The 17,075-nt window shown below is 39.1% G+C and overlaps 1 protein-coding gene across 33 annotated transcripts in view; it reads right to left on the bottom strand.

The window, feature by feature from the left end:
• The window catches only part of Hivep2 (HIVEP zinc finger 2), a 182,948-nt gene that overhangs the window by 75,899 nt on the left and 89,974 nt on the right, over nt 1-17,075 (bottom strand). For 19 of the 33 annotated variants that reach the window (XM_078018996.1, XM_078019003.1, XM_078018997.1 and 16 more), the window contains one exon: nt 6,196-6,307. The exons of the other annotated variants lie outside the window; for them this stretch is intronic. The gene's annotated coding sequence lies outside the window, so the exon portion shown is untranslated. The remainder of the gene's footprint in view (nt 1-6,195; nt 6,308-17,075) is intronic. 33 annotated transcript variants of the gene reach the window in all.

Raw genomic sequence — 17,075 nt, 5'->3', positions numbered from 1 at the left:
CTGAAAGGCACACCTCTGGCTGTTGTGATATACTGATAAGTACACATGTTCCTGAGGATGTGAACTTGGGGGGACTTGGGTAGGGGTAAGGTTGAGAAAATCTGAAAACCTGTCCTAAGTTCTTGGGAAATATTGAGGAGGCTGAAAGAACGTCAAAAAGGGGAAGTCGACTCAAATTTTCGAGTGAATTCCTCTTTTCCACTAGAAGCGCTCATGGAAAAAGAAAAGGAGAGCAAAATATGTGCTTTAAAAAAATATGTATGTGCTTTTTATCAGCTTTTATTTCAAACAGTACTGATGTACCATCAAATTCATCACACTACTCCCTAAACAGGTTTCTCTCTGAAGCTCTCTTTTCCCATTAAAAGTAAATTTTTGCACTCCCAGGCAAAAGCTGACAGCTTCCTCCTGCCCCGCCATCCTCAGGGCCTGTGCACAAATGTGGACACTTTCCTGCACGCATGGACACATGCACATACAACATACACACACAGCCCCCCAGACCCCCAGTCAGGCAGCATTTCCCTGGCTTCCTTGCACTTTGCCTCCTGTTGTCTGTGGCCGGTGGGTCCCTTTTGCTATCACTGCAACTCACACTCGCAACACTGATCTCTCACCAGGTCTACATTTCTCACCAGATCAAGTCAAGGGGTTAAAAGGTACCCCAGGTCCAACTGGCAAGTTTCCAACAAAGGACAGGACTGGGCACGGTGCCTTTGCATACAGAGGACCCAGGGAAAATTACCAGAGGCAGTGACTTGTGGAAGTGTGTAGAGAACCTTGAGGAAAACAATTAGAGCTGAACATAGTCACAGGGGACACCATTATGCAAAACCGGAGGAAGGAGGGGAAGAGGAGGAAGTGAAATCAGAAAGAATTCCTTGAGCCTGGGTTGAGTGCCTTTGTCTGTGATGTCAGTGTGGGAGGAGATGTAAAGGGCACAACATGAGGTGACAGCTCTTGACAGAATTCATGTAAGTGCATCCTAAGTAGCTTCCTTGCTCGCAGGGTCTGCTGTGCCCACTCAGCCACCTTCTTCCCCACCCCCAAACCACCCAACACAGCCCAGCAGATCCTGCTTCCAAAAGTGCAGCTCTGCTCAGATGGTGTCACTGTTCCGCTCAAAACTGTGTAAGAGCTTCCCACCGTGGGCCAAAGGAAATGTGCCCCCGGAATCCTGCAGCCCAAGACCATGGCTCTGCCTCACTACTGTACCCACACCGGCACCCCCAGGAGCCCTTCACATTCACAGGCCATGTTTCATTTCACCTCATTGTATCTTTTCAGAGCACAATTATTATTATTGCCATGGCCAAGTCAGGGGAAGGCAGGGGTTTTAGTTTTGTCTGGTGGGGAAGAGTGTTATTATTTTACTTTAAGAACAGCTTTTTGCATTAAAAAAAACACTACAAATAATTATGAATTTATTCTTCTGACTCTACTCTGGATATTTAATAAGTATCAGACTTGCTGATTCATCTCACGAATGGAATTAAAATTAAACATGTGCCCAGATAGCAATTTTCAGACCCCAAAATTAATTTTCAAAGAAAACCCACAACCAAATATTCTGTTAAATCCAACAAATATTTATTGAGTATACACTATTTTTTTAATCATTATTTTTTTCAAGCTAAAGAGGAGACCAACAAAATAAAGACCTACTTTGGCCCTCGAGCAGCATACAGTATGGCATGTGAGATAAAGCCTCACATAAATTAAGTTGCATAAAGTGCAAGCACAGAAATACATGTAAAAAGTGACATGAGAAAAATATGGAGTGTTAAAGGGATTCTGAAGGCAGATGAAATAAAATACAAAGGTAACTACGAAAGAAAAGAAGTAACCAGAGTGTGACTTGGTAAAGTGCATTAACCAATAATGCAAATAATAGGTGAGGCAGAAAATGCAATTTATCTTTTGGGAATTCATGGATGAGAAGTCAACACTGTATCAAGTACAAAGATAAAATGAAAATCTCTTTGTGGGGAATTCTGTCCAATTGCCAACTTAGAAATTTATGGTAAAAACTGCAACTGCCATGAGAATCAGATTCAAGAGGCTGATCTTAATTCTACAAGGATGTTGCTAGAGGTTCTGAGTGTCTCAGATCAGGGGAATGCAGGTCACACCTGTCAGAGGGCTGGAGAATTCCCATTCTTACAGCACAGCATTAAGTGTACTTCTTTGGACCTGCTCAAGCTTCCCAAGATTTTAAAATGTAACTCTTCTCCAAAGTTCAGTATGCCTTCTATTTCCTTATGTGAATCATATTAAACAGAATAGAGTGACCACATTTACCAGGCTCCAGTATTTGGAAACCACCAGTCAACTAGACCAGTGACCTCTCAGTGATCGTGACATGCTGTCTGAAGTTGGAAGAGCCAGGGTTCCGTTCTAGCTCTGTGACTCACTTAGGGCTGTGACTTTGAGTAAATTACTCAACTGCAACACCTCCCCCCCCCCACCAAGACTCTACTTCCTCATAACACAAAATAAAATGTGTGTCATATCTACATAATAGTAATTTTTCTCAAAGGAGATAATGTGCAGAGACACCATTTGTATATTTGTACACTTGCAGGCCACTACCAGAGCGCTAATGCACAGCATTATAAAAGCAATGATCCTATGATCACCTGGTTTCACCTGGATAAGTTTTGTTTGATGAGTGAGAGGAAAACAAGTGGTGCCTCCACCCCAAGCTGTCCTACACTGCCAAGTCAAGGAGGGAGATGGGAAGGATGGATAGAAGGACATGTCACGAGATGGTAAGAAAGCATCCTGCAGCTGGAGTTTCAGATGGCCACAAGACACACTGCGTTTTGCTCATTCTAGGTTTAATTAGTGCTTGCTGACTGCCCGATAAACACATGAATGGATACCTTGTCGAATTCACGAATGACTGAAGGTATAGTCAAGGGAAATGCATGGGAAACTGCAGGCCAAGTCAAGAATGTAATGGAATTTATGGAAGAACATAGAAAAATAGTTTGGGAAAAATGAAACCACATAGCTCAAGAAGCTAAGAGCCATGGGGGTCCATTCACATAGACTGCAAAGCAAATGAAAGGGCAGTCTTCGTAAAAGCAGACAGAAGCAGCTCCAGGGCCCAGAGTTCATGTTTCCACACCAGTTAGTAAATACTCAAACATAAATATAGCCACTCTCCTCCACATTTATGGGTCCCTTATATTTTTTACATTAAAATACAGACAGAAGAACTGTATGCATCTGAAAAGGCATAAAAATGATCCTCCATAAAAGAAACATTTTGATGGCTACTTACAACACTTAGCACTTGTAAGATCTACTCTGAATTACCTTTGATGGCGGGAGTAGTTCTAGTACACACACAGGTAACAGCAGATCTAATCTGCACTCTTACCGAATCATTATAAGACAGCTAAAATGTGTCCAAATAGAATTACTAAAAGTTTTCCTCCATCTTATTTTCCTAACTGATCTAAAGTGATACCAAGAAAAAAAAAAACATAAAGATACAGCAGAAAAGAAAGAAGAGATGGCTGAATGAGCAAGGAGTCCAAGGAAATCACAAGATACAGCAATTTCCACTGAAAATAGAATTATGTATTTTGGATTTTTTAGTGTCAAGTAAGATCTCAATAATTTCTGACCAAAAATTACTAACCGTAATCGGTATGTAATTCTCAGCAAGTTAATTACTACCTCGAAACCCAATACTCTCAAATGAATATGGGATTCTTACTTCAAAGAGATTATACATCTATAGCTCAGATTTTACCTTCCTTCCCAAGAAGTACCACTTACATAATTCTCAAACATTTACCACCAGAGAGAATTTCAAATATGAGAACACGGTTAGGGACCAGATTCCAAATAATAGTACCCTAAAATGAACAATGTCAAGACCAGCCAAAAGCATTAGAAGAAAAACAGCAGAACATGAAAAGTGCATTACCAGAAAGATAAAATAGTCTGTATTTACGATCTCACAACAGACACCACAAAAAGAACGTTCTAATGGTTGAGGATTTTCCTTTTTTACAATCTATTTTCTATTTGGTACCAATTTGTGGTGAGAGAAATTGTGCAAATTTAAAAATTTTATTGTTTGGGGAAAAAAAAATATCCTCACGTGGGCTGATGGCTAGGCTCACTGATGAAGTTGGCAAGAGGCTCCATTCACTTCATGAAAAAGCTTACCAATGAAATGCTTATGGATTAAGTATCAACCTCATTTAACTCAGAACAATAAGTATGTTAAAGCAGAGTGGCCAGTGAGCTGAGGACGAAGTCAGAGCAGCTCAAAGCTCAGTGCAGCGCGCAGGGGAGCCATCTGCACTCCATGTCCAGGCCAGGTCCGTTCTCAGGAGGCACTCATAAAACTGTCTACCTTGCCCATAACTTAAATCAGGTGACACCGATTGAAATTTAACTTTAACACTGTAGTATGCTTTGAGACTCACTGTAAAAGCCAAGCTGGTGTGTAGAGAGAAAACTAAACGTGGCAAAGACATTTAAGTTAGTGGTTCAGAGAATTAATCTGTATCTTCTAACATCTGATACAGCTATGGAAGAAATGAAGCCCTTGCTTTTGAAACTTTTAACCATTTCTCTTTTTGATTTTTTTTAAAATTCAATCTAATGGTTTTATATCCCTTTAATTATTACCCTAAATTTTGCCAAATGGCACTATGAAAAGTTCAAAGTTTGGGTCACAAATAAGTATTGAATCATGAACCTTACAAGAAAAATGAAAAGCACACTCAATATTTCTAATCCCACTGGTACTCACAGCTACACTAACAAATCAAGTTCCAGGGCAGTTGCCTCCAGAGGGATGATTTTAGACCAAGCTAAGGCAGCTGTGAGCCCTGCATTAACTATACAATACTGTCACAGAAACCCCATCTGATATCATCAAGACTTTAAGATGCTCACAGTTTAGCAGATGCTATTGGTTGGTTTGGTTTGGAAGGAAGTTGGCTCCCCAAATGATTAGACACTTTCCTATCTTATTCATTATCACTCATCAGGTTTTAAAATAGCTCCAGTTTATTTGGAGAAAAATTAAGTAACAAGCTGCACAATTTTAGAATCATGAAAGAAAAAAAAAACAGAATTTCACAAACTCAAATCTTCCGACCTAAATTAGGAAAACTTTTTTTTTTTTTTCCCAAATCATCTCTTACGGTATACAGTATAAAGGGTTAATTTAAGCATGAGTTTTCCTGAGTTAAAATAAAAAATTTCCAAGCCCTAAAATCAGTATCATTTAGATTTCTGATGCCAAAAATCTGTTTGACAGAGTAGGCTTTACTATCCTGACATTTTAACAGTAGCCAAAGTCCTGTTCCCACTAAATTCTGTCTTGGCAGTACCAATCATCTGCTAAAAGCCTGAACTCCTCCTGGTTCTGAGTTCTGTACCTCAGGAGCTTTCCACAGCATCCAGGGTAACAAGAGAGCTGAACTGATCCAAGTCCTTACTTAAGATGTCTATTCCTGGGGGTGGGGTGGGGGGAGAAAGCACTGCGAACTGAAGTGGAGCAAAATATATTCCATGCATTTACAATTATGTCAAAATGGACTCCAATATTATGTATAGCTGGGATGTATGAATAAAAACGCATTGTTTTAAAGATGTCTGTTCTTATCACAGAAACCAAGATTTCTATAAAAGAAGAATGGTTGAATAAGGTGAAATGCTAATTTACTCGAAAAGTTCATGGTACCTTAGATTCAAATCTGATGAAGATGCAATTATACAGTAAAATCTCACTGGAAGTACAGATCTGATATTCTCACATCATCTCAAGATCACAGGCAAATCATCATTAAAATAATAAATAAAAGGGGCCAGGAATGTAGTTCAGTGGTAGAGCTTGTGCCTAGTGTGTGCAAGGTGCAAGGGTTCAATCCCCAGCACCCAAATAAATAAATCAATAAATAGTAAATAAAAGAATCAATTTAAAAACATAAATGACATTTTTCAATGTTCAGCTAAAATCATAATATTTCCAAAACTGCAATAAAGACATACAAATATTTTCATTTAGGTAACACCCCAGACAGACATCTACCACAGGTGTTGAGGGCCTCAAATAATTAATATCAAAATTTCACAGGAAGTTTACTGAATACTGTGCTTGAGAAACCCTTCCCAGAACTAGGAATTCAAACCACACAGAAGGCACTGGTCTTAACTTACCTAGTGGCCAAATGTCAAACAACTGGTAAACGAGTGTTCCAATCAAATCAATTCACTTAATTTTCAAGTAGATCTGATTACCACCATCTCTTAAAAAATGCAAAGACTCCACCTAACAAGAAAAGGAAAAACAAAAACAACATTTAAACCAGAGGAGCTTTAAAACCTACACCAACTACCCAAACATCAAATCAAGACTGTCACTGTATCTTTTCCTAAGTTACTGAGCTACTTAAAACTATAAAATAACAAAAGTACCTGTCAACTAAACTAAATTTTACTGTTTGGGATAAAATGAACATTCAAGCAATAGTAAAAAGTGAACAAAGAGTTTATTTTTCCATACTGATTGGCTCATGGAAATTATAACTACTCAATATCAGGATATTTTAAAATCAGACATGAGGAAAAGATGCAAATGATTGCCCTGGAATCATCCTCATTCTTATAAGTTACTGACACAATGAAAATGTGTAGGTTGCAGCTCCTGAAAGCTATTAACACCTGGCTCTAGAAACTAATAACTAGATTAATCACTTAAATATAACAATGGTCAAGCAGTCCTGGAGAGAATTTACAAGCAAGAATTTCCAAATCATTCTGAGAATGATACCTGTCTTCCACAGAATGTAGGTGCTCCAGTAACCACTCACAAATAGCTTAGTTATGGTTTATAAACGCTGTCATTTTATTCTATTCATTTTACCAGTAGAAGCACCTTTTCTGAATTTAAAAGATTAAACTGCTATCTCATCTCCATAGGATATTCAAGAGAAAGTAACAATGTCCCAACTGGAAAGATCCTAAAATAATCACTGGGGGGCTGAGCAGAAGAGTGAGATAGAAAATTACACAGTTTCTAGCTACTCCTGAAGCAGGACTCCCTGAGGTGGACTTAGTCTGTTAAAACCTACAAATATTTTAAAGTCACAGAATATCAACCACAACAACATTCAAGTGGAACATGAAATTCAAGTGAAAGCTTGAAAATAAATTTCAAGGCCGTAAATACATGATTTTTTTAATTAAGCAATTTGGAATTCATCATGAACTGCCAATTTCCCAATCTCACTATACACATTCATGAAATTAGCTGATAGTTAATCTCAGTATTAGAAAAATAAAGGTTGAAATAAATCAGCTATACACTTCTAGTATTTGCTCAAAAAAAAAAAAGGTGATAGTAGTCATGGGAAATATATTCTAATTTCCGAGAAAAACTATGCATGGATTCTAGTCATTGCTATTCAAAAAGCAGTTATTTAGGAAACTCATATGTGTATGGCTTCTGTAATAAATAGTCTTAATTATTATTCCAGAGTTTGTGCTATTAGTATGACAAGACAAATGACATATGCTTTGGTTATTATTTTATTTTATTGGTTTGTAGTGCTGGGTATGAAAACAGGGCCTTGTGCATGCTAAGCAAGTGCTCTACAACTAAGCTGCACCCACAACCCATCCTTTGGCTATTTTAAATCATAATGAATCAACAAATACAGTCACCTAAACAATGGACTGCAATTTCCAATTTGTTGTATTTTTCCTGGAGTTTTACAGAAAAGTTGCATAGGCTTTTCAAATAATGTTAGTATAGCATGCTTCATAATACCATTTCTGAATATCTGCCAATATTAGTAGACTACTTAACAATTTTTCTTTTGGTTACTCACTTTGCAAAAGCAAGTGAGGACACTTTCTCTCATGATGCAAAATGAACTTTGAAGATCCTTAAATATCCTCTGAGTTTTCAACGTACGCTGCGAAACTGACCCATAGAAAAATCTAGGTCCACCATCCTTTTTAGGTCCTTGTTCATTATTTCTTAGGTAAAGTACTGCTGGTTTTTTCTTTTTTTTTTTAACTATGTAATTCTTGCCATATAAGAGGTCTTAAATTTCTGTGAGTAGCCAGTCATTAACCTAATATGTGAAAAGGCTTTTCACTACACAGGAGCAAGTATGTTCTCATTTCCACAAAACCTAAGATTGTCTGCATGGCCAATAGTTTTAAATGACTTAGGAAATTTTCAGCATTTATAAAGTGCCTAAAAGCAGTAGTATAGTCAGCTCATATCAAAGTTCAAAAGCATATGTACAAAATACATTAGTCACTCATACAGGTGATTCACTTAAATGACTGCTACTGACTCACACAAAAGACTGTTTATCAGGTACTCCTCAGGTATATAAAACACACATAACGTTTCTTGAGAAAAGTAAAAAATAAGCAATGACACCTGACATTGATGGCAGATTGCTTACAATTTCCTCACTATACAGTAAGGCAACACCTAAAGTAATTTTATAGCCTGATGAAAGGTCGAGACTAAACTTCCTTCCCTTTAATTCGTTTCTATTGCCTACTGTCCACACTGGGATGGGTGGGTGGGCAGTGCTCAATCAATGGTATTTGGGCGCCATCAAAAAAAAAATCTAAGTACATCTGAATTGTGCATTTCAAGTTACATGGTCTAAACAATGGAGTAATCTAGCATTAGGTAATATTTAATCACACTGGTAACAAACTGGTCTATTTCACTGACTTGTTACAATAAATCACATGCACCCACAATGTTGGGCTTCCGTGGCTTTCTCTAACTAAGTAATTTATCCTGGTAGGACACAGGAACCACACTCTCCAAGTTTACAGGACACTCCCTGGAAGCAATTTAGTAGACTGGTCTGTTGCAACACTGCAAGTTCACTTTGGGGAACCCTTTAGGGTAGGAAATGACACCCTGCAATAAGTGATTCATGTCTGCTCGGAATCACCCACAGTGGTCATCAAACACACTCCTTTTATTGAGGATGAAACTGACACTCAGAAGTCCGCCCAGCTTTGGCTACCAGAAGCAGATTTCCTAACTACTGTCCCACTGTGAGTCTCCACACCCTGGAGCCACTCTCTTCCCACAGACAAAAATTCAGCCTTATGTATCACAGCATCTTGAGCACCATCTATGTTAAAGTGGCTTCTTAGTTCAGGATAGAAAGGAAAGGGGGACAACAATGACCACAGAGTAGGATAAAATACAGCCCCCAAACCACATGCTCTGCTCCACTGGCTTTATCACGGTTATTTTTCAACTGGTCTCTTTACAAACCTAGTAAAAAGCTGGCCAAGGAGAAAAAGGAAATCAAGAATAATATTTTATCAGGTTTTCAAAGTACCATTTAAATATTTGAAAAGCCATGCCCCTGGTGAGTTAGTATAGCTATTTGCATACTCATGTTATCTCCCCTAAAAACAACAAAAAAAAAAAAACAACTGAAGACTTTTTTAGCCAGAAGGATACTCTTAATCCTATCACTCAAATAGAATTATTCCCATTTTTAAAAATCCTGATCTAGTATTTGCTCCAGTGCAAGCATATTTCCCATAGAATTTTATAAAGCACATGTAATTCTGCATAGTGATATTTTCATATATTTCATAAGTAAACTCTTCATTTCTATGTACTTTGCATGGTACTAATTTTTACTAAGCACATAATATTACACCACATGTTATTTTCTTCATCATTCCTACATATTGGAATGTTTCACGTAATTTTATTTATTTGCAGTGCTAATAAATGGTATTATCAAACATAGCATTATTAAATCAAATTTAAGAATATTTTTCTGGACTTCATATTTGTATCCATAATGACATCAAGAGATTCAAATTTCCTATAATGCTACCAGCATTAGATAAGCATTCCACTTTCACTAAACTTCCTCACCATTGGATCTGGCTAAAATATTTGGATGGTTTATTTTAATATAAATTGTACTTCAGAACTGCTTTTTACTTTATTTTATTTATTTATTATTTGTTGGTACTGGGGATTGAACCCAGGGGCACCTGACCACTGAGTCACATCCCCAGCCCTATTTTGTATTATATTTAGAGACAAGGTCTCACTGAGTTGCAAGGCACCTCATCATTGCTGAGGCTGGCTTTGAACTCACAATCCTCTTGCCTCAGCCTCCCAAATCACTGGGATTACAGGTGTGCACCACTGCACCCAGCCCACAGCTGCTTTTTAAATCTTAATGTTGACCATAGTTATTTACTCCCATGATTTTACATTTACTGAACTTTTTCTTAAACTTTTAAAGAGTGCTTTATTTATTCATGTGTACACACACACACACACACACACACACACACACACATACTTTTCTATGAATTGTTTCTGTAAAGTTATTGTTTAACAATTTAATATATCTGGCATGTATTTGAGTATATAGCTGATGTACATATTCAAATATTATTGACAAATTCAAGTTATGCATAATGCTATCTACTAAAGCTATCCTTTTCCACATATCTTTCTATTAATTTGCTCTATTATTTTGCCTGTGTAGGATGTACCCTAATGGATCTGTTTCTGGGCTCCTTGATTTGTTACCTTGATCTACACATTTAATATGGAACTTTCACCCAAACTGAGTAAATGTAATGTGACTAGCACTGTGATAGGTAGTGCTCAGCACATTATCACATGAGCTTGGTGTTCAGGTTCAAACTACTGCTAATAATTTGAATCTATAGTTGGCAATGTTTTACTCCTTGATCTCTTTATTTTTTCAAATGTTTCTTGATATTCTCTTATACGCATGTGTGTACTTGTGAAATTCTCACCCATTTTTAACTAAGTGTATTATTTGTCCTCCATATGTAGCCAACCCCCCCCCAAAAAATCAATTCAAAAGTAAAAATAAACTGTGAACAACATCACCACTAAAAAACAATATCTCATACAACCGTTTTATATTTCTCTGGTGGATCCTTACATGACAAAGCCCTTAGTGCATTTAAGACATAGTAGAATGGCTTAGAAGACCTCATACCTAGTACCCTCCTCCTTTCTTTCTACCCAGCCAATGTCTATTTTGCTATCTGTGAAATAGATGTGCAATCAAAGGTAGATAAAAATGGATAAATGTAAATTCCTTAAAATACAATAAAATATTTTAAACTTAAATTTGACTGAAAATAGTCTATATTTGGTTGTGCATATTAGCTTAATCCATTGTTTTTATCGTAGTGAACTGAATGAACTTAGGTATGCACATGGACTCTTCTATTTCCGATAAACTGCATTGTGCATGAAGAATTCTAGACACTGATGAAAAGGTAGGGAAGGGAGGGGGAGACCAAATAGAAGGAACAAAAGGAGAAGAAAGAGCTGACTGTCCCTGTAAAGGTACCAATGAGGACAGGAACGGAGTTTTGTCCCCTTGCAGAAAGTCACACTAGGTGTCAAGTTGAGCACAGGCACGAATGATGTGCTTCTCCATTTTCCTGAAGATAGAAACACGTAGAAAATATGGCAAATATTTAAGCCTTATTTCTTGAAAGACTGCAAGATGCCCACAAATTTTCTTTCCCAGAGTTCAAAATAGCAAGCTGAGTGGGTGTAAGCACTTCAAGTGGGGGGAAAAAAAGGTAACTAAGGAAAAGGAAATCATACTTTCTGCTTCTTAGTTTAAGACTTTTTAAAGAGGCTATTTAAAGAGATACTTTTGATCTGGATCTCCTGGTTGTCTTGAATCTGAATACAAATGCAGTCCAGATGTCTTTAACACAGAGCACCCAGGCCACATCTAAATGTGACAATGCTACTGAAGGCTAAGTGGGCACCACAGTCACAGTAAGGACAAGCAGTTCTCAGATATAACCAGATACCTCAACCCCCAAAATTAGACACTTGCAACAGGGAGAGCCAAGCACTATGGGGATCTCAAAAGTGCTTCCTAGAACTTCAAGAGGCGTTTGACTCATGGGGGGGGGGGGGTTGTTAATAGGTGGATTCTGATTCTGTAGGTCTGGGTGGAGCCTAACAGTTCCCAGATAAGGCCAATGCCCTGGTGTGAGGGCCACACTTGAAGAAGAAAGATTTCAGTCAACAGAAATAATCAGCTAATTAAGAATATGTGCCAGGTACCTGACGCAGCGTTAGTTGTTACAGGAAATTTTAAGAAGTACATGACACAAGCCCCTGAGCTAACACACAAAAACGTGTTTCTAAAAAAGTAAGTGCCAAATGCTAAAATGTGTGGTAAGGATTCTAAGAATAATAGAAGTTGAGAACGGGAAAAGTTCAGTGGGGGATAGAGGAGTTACAAATGGCTGTGCAGGGCAAGAGGAAGGTGGGCAGCCCCAGGGTGAGGGCTGGGCTGAGAGGACAGAGAAGGATCTGGGCTTCACCAAGGGCAACCATAAAGGGACAACCTGGAGTTACCATAACAGAAAGCTGCAGTCCACTTGGCTTTGTGGCCTTAGATATTACCATGGAAAACTGTTTTATTTTTGGTACCAGGGATTGAACTCAGGTGTACTCGACCCATGAGCCACCTCCCAGCCCTATTTTGTATTTTATTTAGAGACAGGGTCTCACTGAGTTGCTTAGTGCCTTGCTTTTGCTGATGCTAGCTTTGAACTCACGATCCTCCAGCCTCAGTCTCCCAAACTGCTGGGATTATAGATGTGCACCACCGCCCCATGGGAAACTTTTAACCAGAGTTCACTTTTAACCAGGGGAAGGGAAACTCCAGCCTTGTTTTAAATTGAGGGATTATAAAACCATCCCCAAACAGTAAAGAATGGGTAGTCTTGCTGTAGTCTAATGCAAATTTCTTCTATTGGCAGCAGCAACAGTGCTATGAATGACATTTTAGGCTTAAGCCTAGGAGTACAAAATTACCATTCATGTATATATGTTTATGCATGTGTATGCCTTTGATTAACATATGCTTTTAATGATTAACAACTTCAAGAGCATTAGAACCATAACTTTTTCCTGCAGTAGAATTAATAATCTTCTGTTCCTAAGAGTGTTTGGATCTTACTTTTATTATAAAAATAAACGCTTTTTTTCTCCTATGAAACACTTTTGTATGGCACATACCACACAACACCCTCAACTCCCACACTGGCTGACAATGAGAAGAAAAAATATCCAGAAACAGAATCAAAGTATTAATGAATTATACCTTAGGTTTTTTTTTTTAACCTCCTTTGAGAGTTTTCCCTGCCAACCCACAATATGTTGAATATATTGCACAATAGATTAAACAGGAAAGCAAGAGAAGATTCCCAAGGTCCATCTAGACATCAGAAAACTTTTTTTTACTAAAGAAAATTATAGAGGGCATGGGTACCTGCAAGCTGCAAGAGGGAAGGGAAGCATTTAAAAGAGAATCAGGATATTTGGCATTCTGAGGTCAAGTCAAAGTTATTTCACCAGATTCCAGTTCCATCACTGAGTCTTCGGAACCACCAAATTCATCCATGACCATCATTTAGCACAGCTACTGTCCCAAATATATTCCTGTCCTACCAAATCTCCCTGTGCTTCCTGTTCCAACCAAAGTAGTCAAGACTTGGGGAATAATTTATGGCAAAAATGCGTAATTTCAAAACATTGGGGCTTGAACATTACAAGATACCCGTACTGTGACAGCTGTGCTAAGAGGCCCCAGTATTCATGGTATGAGTCCCCCCAGCCTGCCACCATCCAATACAAATATGCACAAACAATCATTAGTGAGAAGAAAAAGATGTAAATATGAGGATGCTAAATTAAGTGTCACCCATGAATGATTGCAAAACATGAAAGAGAATGTAAACAGGCATGCCCTAATAAGACCATGAAGTCTGTCTTCTACAAATCTCTTCCTCTTTCTACTCCGAGTCCTTTCAGGTGTCCTCCCCTAACTAGGTCATAGGGTCGAGCAGACTGAGCTCTGCATCCTCTGCAAAAAGCAGCTGATAAGTGTTTCCACAGGAGACTGCCAAAAAAATGTAATGTGCTCTCTTTATGAAAAGAATGTGCTTTTTGAAAAAACAAAAGCAAACAAATTCTTGGAACATTAAAGAATTAATACAAAGAAATAAATAACTTGGTGAAGAGACGTGTCCTGGGAAGGGAGTTTACCAAAACAAGGGCAAGAAAATCCCCTCTGCGGGAAATGTTATTACTAATCCTATATGTGATATAGTGCAAGGTATTATTATGTCATATGAACTAGAAGCAGATACTGCTTTCAGTTTTCTGAAGCAAATTTTTTTAGGGGAGTACCAGAGTTTTAACCCAGGATCTCTTAACCACAGAGCTACATCCTCAGCCCTTATTATTTTTTTTATTTTGGGACAGGGCCTCCCTAAAGTGCTGAGGCTGGCCTTGAACTTGCAATCCTCCTAGGAATTGCATTGGCTCGCCTGAAAACAAATCATCAGTGGTAAGTTCTCGCTCTCTGCCTCTCACCAAGGTATGTATTATGTACCTTTTGTCTAGTTATAGGTCATCATACCATTTTTTCTTATCACCCTTTGTGTTCGTGTGCCGTCCCCCCGCCCTGCTTTTAGAATTACCAAAGGAAATCACCAGAAGTTACAGAGTTAAATTTGCAAAGCACTAATTTCTAACTACATGCTGGTACCACGGTGGAAACAAGGTTCAGTTTAGAAAGATTTTTCCAAGCCAGAATTGATGTCCTCACTAACAGGCTGCCAGGCTTAGATCAAATGAAGGTCAATACGATGTCCCCAGAGGAAGCTGTTCAACTCGTCGGGTCGGCTGGGAGCTGGGCCAAGGAGGCCCTTTAGACTGACAGCAGACCTGGCAGAGCTTGAGTCTTCCCCAAGGCAGAGGGGCCCTCCCTCAGAGGACAGGCTGGGTGCAAACCCTTCTTCTGCAAATACCATAAGACAGCACAGCTAAGCAGAGCGGCCGGGGACGGCCACTTGTGGCTGACACAAAGGCAGACACTCTCTGCCACAGGACTGGAGCTGTCGAAATGTACATTGCAGACAGGACATCCCTCCTGGCACCCAGCATGAGTGAAGCCCAGGCCACGCAACAACAGCCTGGCCCGAGGACAGCCTGCAACACACATCAAAGCCAGAGGCCCTGGGAGGCTGGCAGGCAGCCAAAGACGCCCCAGAGCCGCAGGGGAGTGTGTTGCCCTTAGGACAATAGCGAACAGGACCATGGTGGAGTCTGTAAATTCCAAGCACTGGGGAGGTCTTCTCAAAGATTTTACCCTCTCCTATCAGGGCTGTGATTTAATTTCCTTTGAAGAAGAAGAAGAAGAAGAAGAAGAGAGAGAGAGAGACAGAGAGAGAGAGAGAGAGAGAGAGAGAGAGAGAAATATACATTCACCAATCTCTGCCTGCAAAGCTGGACACCATGACGCTAGTCAATGCACTCTGATCGGGTCCTAGCTGGTGGCTTCTGCCCAAAACAGCACAGCTAACAGAGATGTGGCCTTCTCCATTCACTTTAAGAGGGCTTTAAGTCTACAGGGTAATTAAGATCATTTAAATGCAAACTTCATGGTTCCATTGCTACTGTCCTCCCAGATACTTTCCATCAATTCTGTTCAATTAGAGTTTTGTATCACATGTTAATTACAACCTGGCAGCTTTATTGATTTGGCAGGGCACCGCAAATAGTACCATTTTAGGTAACAAGGACTTAAGGTAAGGCTTCAAGCTCTGGATCACAAACATGACTCAGCTTTTGGACCCAGGAGATTCAACCCAAAGCAGTTTGCCCACTTACTGAACAGAAATTGAGTTAGCTCAGGAACCATCTTATCCTCTCACTTCATTTTCCAGTTCTCTGCAAACAAAAAACATGCAAAGAACAAGTAATGGTGGGGGAAAAAAAAACTGCAGAAGACAAAGGAAAAAAATCAATCCCTCCCTTCCACGGTCTCCACTTGTGATGGATGAAGTGTTGTGATGCCCTTTCCGGCAAAGCAAGCATCAAGCAGAAATATGGCACACTTATGCCACCAAAGGGCCTGGGTTCCGACGTGAATAGCCACACTACACTAACACTCACTAGAACAGAGAGGGTCTTGTTGGCTTCCCTTCCCAAGGAAATGAATATGAGTTGAGGTCACTCAACTCGGATCCACCCTGTGCAGCAGGCCTACACTTCCAGCAGCACATGCTCCATTAAGCCAGCAGTTTGTCATAGCCCAGCATGTCATCCCTAATGGCATGCTGGGGGCGGAATAACTTCCAACTCCTTGTTAATCCGGTATGGGGAATGCCAAGGTACAGAGTTTTACTTGATTGCATAAAATGTAGAGCTATTTTCAGTTTCTGAATCATCATTCTGGCTCCTCCACTAGTCCGAAAGCCATATTACAACCCTTGAGAAATCTCTTTTCTATTCAATTTTCACTGATTTGAACATAAGCAAACACTGAAAGTAATCCCAGTAAGTTTCCAAAAGATGAAACCGTGAGATGGAAGCAAAACAACAAAAACAAGAGTTTCACGAATATCTGCAATTTAAAATGGTCACTGCGGCACTGGTAGTAGGTCTTCAGTTATCTTCAAACCCTTGATAAAAACCCCGGGCAATTAGCACTTAGCAGGACTTTCAAGCCTGCAGACACAGATCGATTTTGTTTTAGTCACACTTTTGAAAATGACTTTGAAGAGAAAGCTTAAATAATGGAAATGAAAACAGTGCTGACTGATATAGGAAGAACCTTAGCTATTTCTGTAATAATTCCCCTGGGATTTGTGCTGAATATTATAAAAACAGGATGTTTTGTTTGTTGTTTCTCATCAAAGACTACCAAGCCAGTATCAGACTCCAAAACACATCAAAACTACAAATCTATGTGAAGTCTGGTAATACTTTTTTTAAAAAGGCCAAATGGAATTTTTATTCAGGTATTTAAAATTTTTGCTCACTGCGAGATGAGTTCAGGAAACACACTTCTTATTTTTATGAATGCCAAAGGGAAACACAGTTACATAACATAACTCTGCAACGGTTCAGCATCGCCGCCCAGAGAAATGGATCTTAAATGCAGGGCAGTCACAGCTGAGTCCTCGCTGCTGAGATTTCTCATTTTAAA

Source organism: Ictidomys tridecemlineatus, chromosome 8, assembly GCF_052094955.1.
Source record: "Ictidomys tridecemlineatus isolate mIctTri1 chromosome 8, mIctTri1.hap1, whole genome shotgun sequence".
Classification (NCBI taxonomy): Eukaryota; Metazoa; Chordata; class Mammalia; order Rodentia; family Sciuridae; genus Ictidomys; species Ictidomys tridecemlineatus.
This window is presented reverse-complemented; position numbering and strand designations above follow the sequence as displayed.